Genomic DNA, 6,510 nt, shown 5'->3' with positions numbered 1-6,510 from the left:
CAATTATTCCTGCACTATGAGGCAGCACTATTAAACAAGTCTCATCACAATACATCACTGTTGAGTTGAGTATTTCTTACTTTTGCGGAACACCACAAGAGCATAAACATAGCTTACTACCAAATGCTGTGCTACTTACTGGGTTACCATGCAGACTTAGCCTAGGACTAAAATACCTTTGCCATGAAATTCTAGGTGGGCGGCTAGGGTTGCCGTCTACCGACCCCCCCTGTTGACAACAACCAGCACTGGATCATCTTCCCCTGAAATCTTTGCATAAAACGTATATTTAACGAGAACGTTAAACTCGCAAAAAAATAGCGAGAAAAAAACAACCAGATTTGAACCAATGTGCATAATTTTTACCCCTTATTATAAAAATGCGGAACTTATACTTCCGGTCGCGGTCGTCAAGCACCGCCCATCCCCCCCTACAAAACGTGGATGAAGTTGTGAATTTCCCCATTCAATCCTCGTGAAAATTCAATATCCTAACTCCTCACATAAGATCTATTCTATATTTCAGAATAAATCAATGATTTAACTTTCTGAGCAGTGAATTTAAAGGACTGGGGATTTTGGAAAAAATCGGATTTGCAGAATATGCGTCGCCAAAATTAACCGGCTGACGTAACTCAGACACGTTAATTTATTGGACGCCATTCTCAAACACAATACCTTTTGTTGAAACTCAGTTCAGTAAAAATAACTGTCACTTCTTGGAACGAGTTACAGGCCTATTCTTACAGGTAGAGTACCGGTCACGTTCCATTTCGTGCTAAATTATAATACATTAGCGAGAGTACCATGAATAGCGATGACAGGCCATTTGTTACGGATAAAATCCAGTATTCTATTGTCGCTGCTAAAAATACTAAATTATTCTTTCCTGAAGTAGTGGGGGATGAAAGCCACCCCAACCTCAAGATAACTTTAAGTGTGGGCGGATATACCCCATCCCCGCCGCTATCCTACGCCCCATTCAAGGAGAACTCAAATTTGTCCTTTGATATGCCTCAATCTAGCAGGCGCCGCGCGGAACGATTTTTGAGTGGCGGCCAGTGCCATCAAGTTTGCTTACGCCTCGAGTGGCCAATGCAGGTTTTCGAGGAGAGGTGGTAAGAACAGGGGGACCGGCGGTATGTGGGTCCCCCCAGAACAATCTCTTAGAATCCCCCATTATCTCCTCCTCGAAAGTAGGGATCGAACTGACATTGTAAACGCCATCGCTCCCACGCCAATAAGTGGACCGGGGACTGCATCCCCCCACCCCGACCGCTATCTACACGCTGCATGCGCATCTTTACATGATTAAACATAGATACTCACTGTGCACCGGGCGTCTGATATTGCGAGAGTAAGAATGACGCATGCGATCAAAATTACTCAACGAAAATCCGCCGCAGCACGGTGAGTAAAATGGACTTCATGCTATTATTTTACTTGCGAGTAAAAGTAACTCACGTGAGTGCGCCGGGCTTATACACTGCAAGTGAATACTTGGAGCCTTCTTATTATGGTGGCTGAGACGGTTTATGGCGCTAAAATTTTCACTTCAAAGTCATTTTTAATTCCACTTTCATTTCAATTCGTTCATTTTTTATTCAAATTCATTTCATTTCATACTTGATTTCATAACCATTTTCATTTGTTATGTCTAAACCCATTCTTCATTTTCGATTTTTAAATTCACTTTCATTATCAATTTCATTTGCTAGCGGTCATGTGTTAAGCTGAGTAGTGCGTAGGAAATATCATAATAATGTAAAACACATACAAAGCAGAAAGAGTGAAAACAAACAACCAAACGTAGATATAGCCCACAATAAAACTGTTAGCTGTTATTTTTATATAGGAAATACACTACATAGAGATATATATATAATATTATAAGCATATACGACATAGATATAGTAATATAAAACAATATAAGACTGACTGACAAATATCGATTAACAACTCGTATTGTTGTTAAACAGCCAATTTGTCCACGCCATCACATAGCCATTACGAGGCAATACCGGACCTCCCTACAGACATTTCAGTCTTTAGATATAGTTGGCGCCCCGCAAGATATCTTATCGTGTGACGTCCCCTGTTTTGCTGCTACCTCTACATCGGGACGACGAGAAGAGACGACGAGAGAGCAGACGGAGAGAGAGAGCTATGGGCGGCTGACTTTTCCATGCTAGTTTGCGTGATATCGGCTCTTGAGCCCCTGCCATGTTCGGCCGGTACGCACCTGGTGAAAAAACCATTAATGACAGCTTCATTGCTTTGCTCATAAACGATGAGCGTGAGACTGTAATTGGTGAAATACAACACCATGCGTGACGGAAATATACCACGCCACCATATCCATGCGGCGAATCCGGCAGCCGTCCCCACGCCGCCAGAAGCTCGCATACTATTTGGGCATCCTCCTCTGCTGTGTACCTCTTTCGTCTTATGAGACAATGTCCTGATGTAGTCTACTATTTGGGCATCCTCTGCTGTGTACCTCTTTCGTCTTATGAGACAATGTCCTGATGTAGTCTACTATTTGGGCATCCTCCGCTGTGTACCTCTTTCGTCTTATGAGACAAGAAAAGCATATATAAACATCTGGCAATGACAGCCGATCTAGCTGTGCAGTGAGTAAGAGCAAGCTATAGGCTATTCTTATCTGGTGCAGCAATTTTTACCCAAAACAATTGCATGGTTCATCAGGTTAGGACTGTATTTGTAACGGGTAGCGCAAGCCTTGGTAATGGGAAGATGTGGCCTCGAAAATTTGTTAACAGTTTTTTGTTAACAGTGAACAAATCCATGTTTAACCCTCCTCTTGAGGGTCAAAAAGTTATCTGACACTTACTCTTCGCACGTCAGCGGAACGTACATTTTATGGTCCTTTTAATAAACGACAACACCAACACAGATGGCAGCAGCGTGGCATCGTGCTTCAGATGGGGAATTTCTGGTACCTAGTGAGCACTAAACTCAGGAACCAATGAGTACAAGATGTAACCTTAGAAGTAGTTTAACTAATGATAACTACTAATGATAACCGATAATTACTAATGATTGATAAATACTAATGATAAGTTCTAAGAAATAAGAATGAGTAACAGATGTTAGAAATTCTCATTAATGACAGCTTTACTTGGACTATTACTCGTTAGGTAGCATCGATTACGGTACAGGATGCATTGCGCTGACGCCCACCCTCTGGATACCCAGCGGCAACTCATAGAAACTTACATTTTAGATTATGGTGAGCTTTGGTGAGTGGAGATTTCCTTTCGAACAAAGAAGGTCTGACAGTGACTCTTTGTATATCTCCAGGTAGGACACACGAACGAGGAACTCCCTGTTTGACTCCTGTGATACGAAATCGTGTCTCATTGATATATAATCACACATCGCAGGGGCCACCATGCATACACCTTCAACGTCCTTCACGTCTGGCACTGGTTCTAGTACACCGCCAACCGAATTCTACAATGCTACGTACATTAAAGGAAACCCCGGATTAATGGACTCACAGTCTATACTCACGTGATTGATTTGGTCAAATATCTCCTTGACCGCACATGGTATAACACCCAATGCAGCATCACTTCCCATCATAGTGTAAGTCTTACCAGTGCCTGTCTGCCCATATGCAAAAATCGTTCCTGAAACACAACACATGAAAAAATAAAAAGCAGCACTAAACTCGATTATATTCTTAGCTGTAAAATACCCATGCATTTAGACATATATATAAGCTATATAAACATGATTTACAAATATCTTGAACAACTCGTTGTTTAAACACAATTTGTCTCCACGCCTCTCCCATTAACAGAGCATACCGGGACCTTCCCTACAGCTTTCCTAGTATGTTGCGCAGATATCGGGCTTTGCTCTGCTCTGCTTTCCATGCTATTTTCTGATATCGGCTCTTGAGGCCCTGCCATGTTCGGCCCGGTACCACCTGGTGAAAAAAATTAATTACAGATTGTTTGCTCATAAACATGGAGACTGTAATTGTAAAAAAACATGAGGAAATATCCACCGCACATATATGCGCGATCGCAAGCCGTCCCCACGCCGCAGAAGCTCGCATGACGCGCGCCATTTAGCCTGTCTCCACGCCTCTCCCATTACCAGCGCATACCGGGACCTACCTTATTATTTTCCCAGTAAATAATTTAGAAACCGGCTCCTCAAACTTTGCCATGTTCGGCCCGGTACCACGTACCTGGTGAAAATAATAATTACAGATTGTTTACTCATAAACATGAAGACTGTAATTGTAAAAAAACATGAGTCAACTTGAAAGCTATTTATACATCTTACTTATGAATAATCTTATACAAGGCATATAGCTGACCCTACATGTTGTCCCTAGCATACAAACACTGACTTCAGTATTCATGTTTCAATGTCTCACTTCATGTACAAACATATATCTGTAATTTCCTATCACGTTCATAGCACCACATAGTGGCAAGATAACTAGGATCTGAAACCTTGCATATTTAGCAATGTATTGAGGGAAAAGACAGAAGCTTATGGCCACGAAAAAATGCGAGTTCTCTTTGTCTCCTCTGTCTATCATCACTAAAGAAATCTACACGACGTACATTTTTTTTCTAGCACATGGCTCGGCCACGAACTTGTTTTGCCAAGGCATGATCTGTAATGTAGGATTTCATCAATTTATCCTCCTCTTCTGTGTATCTGTTTCATCATATGAGACAAGAAAAGCATAATATAAACATATGGTAATGACAGCCGATCTAGCTGTGCAGTGAGTAAGGGCAAGCTATAGGCTATTCTTATCTGGTGCAGCAATTTTTACCCAAAACAATTACATGGTTCATCAGGTTAGGACTGTATCTGTAACGGGTAGCGCAAGCCTTGGTAATGGGAAGAAGTGGCCTCGAAAATTTGCTGTATTACGAGAATCGTAACGTGAATCTCACGTTTCCTTAGTTTTATTTCACAATGAGTTGCATTTCTATGGAAAGACATTCCAGATATTTATAGCATCCTTTACCCTCTGCTACAGACAGCAGTTACCTTTTGCTGCGAGTTGTTGAACTGTCAAGTTTTTTACTGCCCTCTTCAGAATGGCGTCTGGTAGGTGGTTCTGGCTGAAACAAAAATTTAAAAAAAGTTAAAAAGTTAAAAAGTTATAAAAATTCAATAGGTGCATACAGATTAACATCACGTTCGTGTGAATCCATGGGTATACCCTTAAAGGCGCAGAGGCCTAATAAATATAAATAAATCGCTAGAACATCCGTATCCTACACCGGGATTCCGGGTACGAGTCCCAGCTGGGGAACTTATTTTCCCCCTTTTTCTTTTTTTCTTTTACCTACCTCTTTAGTATGTATTATTTTTAATTTCTTACTTTTTACTTTTTATTTTTTATATTAATGTCTTTTATCTTTTGATTTCTTATTATTTTTTACTGTTTGGGATGGGATGGGATGGCATNCTCTCTCTCTCTCTCTCTCTCTCTCTCTCTCTCTCTCTCTTCTCTCTCTCTCTCTCTCTCTCACTTTCTCTCGTTTGCCTGCTCTCTCTCTCTCTCTCGCCTTCTCTGCCTCCCTCTGCCTCTGCCTCCCACTTTATGTCTCTCTGAAACTACTACGATCGGTAAGTGTACCAAGAAAAACATCTCTCCCGAGTTATGAGAATTATGCATTATTAGGTATTCAGACTGGTTCTAGCATTGACATTGCATAAACGAGTTGTTACCCCCATCGGTGCGCTATCACCGAGATATGACTAACCCGGTATGAATAGGCTAAATGGCTGTAATCTTTAGGGAAATGTAAGCAAGTACAGGTGCCACTTTAAATACAAACTGTGCTGCTGCTGCTGCTGCTGCTACGGTAGATATTACATTGGAGCTATCCATTATGGCGTACAGTTATACCCAACCACGCTGACAGGTAGAAAATAACACAGCGTACACGTAACATACGAGGTGCAGGTGACATGCGGAGCAAAAACGGCAATCAAATTATAGCTTTGAAATTAATGTCACCGAAACGAGAAATGAAAAGAGAGCGAGCGCGCGCAGCGGGGAGAGAGAGAGAGAGAGAGAGAGAGAGAGAGCAATTACAACTACTTAAACGAAATTAACGTGCAGCCGGTTGCTGTCCGAATCGTCAATTAACCAGACGGTCGCGTTGTTTCTGCAGCTGTTAATGGCTCTCCCTCCGACCGTGACAGCTTCACGTATTGATTGCAAAGTTTACGCGCTCGCCACGGACTTATATCGCGCGCACGTAAGTTGCCATATCTCGATAGTACTTGAGAGAGTGTACTCCCGGAAAACGAAGGTTAATTACCACTTCCGGCGAATCGAGCGTTTCTAATATATATATATATACATCTTGATATATATATATATATATATATATATATATATATATAGTATGTGTGTGTGTGTGTGTGTGTGTGTGTGTGTGTGTGTGTGTGTGTGTGTGTGTGTGTAGTGTGTGTGTGTGTGTGTGTGTGTGTGTG

General features: G+C 41.6%; 1 long non-coding RNA gene across 1 annotated transcript; it reads right to left on the bottom strand.

Annotated features, from left to right (window-relative positions):
- Positions 1-3,739: 3,739 nt before the first annotated feature.
- Positions 3,740-5,128, bottom strand: LOC106819525. The gene is made up of 4 exons (XR_001395445.1): positions 5,050-5,128; positions 4,611-4,707; positions 4,152-4,225; positions 3,740-3,958 (listed from the first exon to the last, which is right to left on the bottom strand). It is a non-coding gene; the product is annotated as an uncharacterized LOC106819525 (long non-coding RNA).
- Between the last annotated feature and the right edge of the window lie 1,382 nt (positions 5,129-6,510).

Source organism: Priapulus caudatus, unplaced genomic scaffold, assembly GCF_000485595.1.
Source record: "Priapulus caudatus unplaced genomic scaffold, Priapulus_caudatus-5.0.1 Scaffold3613, whole genome shotgun sequence".
NCBI lineage: Eukaryota > Metazoa > Priapulida > Priapulimorpha > Priapulimorphida > Priapulidae > Priapulus > Priapulus caudatus.
Note: the sequence above shows the minus strand (reverse complement) of the source record. Positions and strands in the feature narration are given on the sequence as shown.